We start from the raw sequence: 784 nt of genomic DNA on the forward strand, positions 1-784 counted from the left end.
AGGCCGAGGCCCCTCACTCACCGTGTCCGTGGGCTCACAGTGTGTCTGTTCCGTCTCTCTGGCTGGCTGGGGCTGAGCGTGCCGTGGAGCGCTGCAGAGCTCGGCCGATAGCCTCTGGAGGGGAGCCCCACCCAGTGGCAAGGGAGGCCTGACCGCCGCCCCTGCAGGTTTTCCAACTGGCTCCAGCCCATGTCCCCCCCCGCCACCCCCCGCCCCCACCAGGATGGTTTCCTGTTATTGTTCATTTGTGAGGGCCGAGCTGGCTGCAGGGAGGCAGTCCCCGCAATGGGCCTGCCCAGGCGGGCTGCCCCCATGGAGGCCTAGTCTGAGATTTGGCCTTGGATATGTAACTCGGACCCCAACCCCAGGCCTCAGCCCTGGAGCTTTGAGCCCAGCACCTGCCGAGGGCCTTCATATGAGCTCCTTGTAACCCCGAGGGCAGGTGGCATCACCTGCCTTTTATAGCTCAGGACACAGACCAGATTTTCCCAGGTGACCCCATGACATGCTGGGGGAGGGCCGACTGCAAAGGTGCTGGGGAGACCTGGGGGGAGCCTCAGAGGCGGGGGCCGGGGGTGGTGGGAGAAAGGAAACAGACCGCAACCCTTGGCTGTGTGCCCTGAATCGGCTTCTTCCGGTGAAGGGGGACCTGGGCTCCAGCTGTGAGGTGCCAGCCTGTTTGGGTTTAGGAATACCGAGTGGAGTCAAGTTCCTTGACTCCACTTTTGAGCTGACCATGGGCCTGTCATGCACCTCCACCCCAACCTCAGTTTTCTCTGCTGTA

At 63.0% G+C, this 784-nt stretch overlaps 1 protein-coding gene across 1 annotated transcript in view; it reads right to left on the minus strand.

The window, feature by feature from the left end:
- CDH5 (cadherin 5, type 2 (vascular endothelium)) overlaps positions 1 to 173 on the minus strand; it is a 39011-nt gene extending 38838 nt beyond the window's left edge. The window contains exon 1 of the mRNA XM_010851130.1: positions 22 to 173. The gene's annotated coding sequence lies outside the window, so the exon portion shown is untranslated. The remainder of the gene's footprint in view (positions 1 to 21) is intronic.
- Positions 174 to 784: the final 611 nt, after the last annotated feature.

This window comes from Bison bison, unplaced genomic scaffold (genome assembly GCF_000754665.1).
Source record: "Bison bison bison isolate TAMUID 2011002044 unplaced genomic scaffold, Bison_UMD1.0 scf7180017864297, whole genome shotgun sequence".
Lineage (NCBI taxonomy): Eukaryota > Metazoa > Chordata > Mammalia > Artiodactyla > Bovidae > Bison > Bison bison.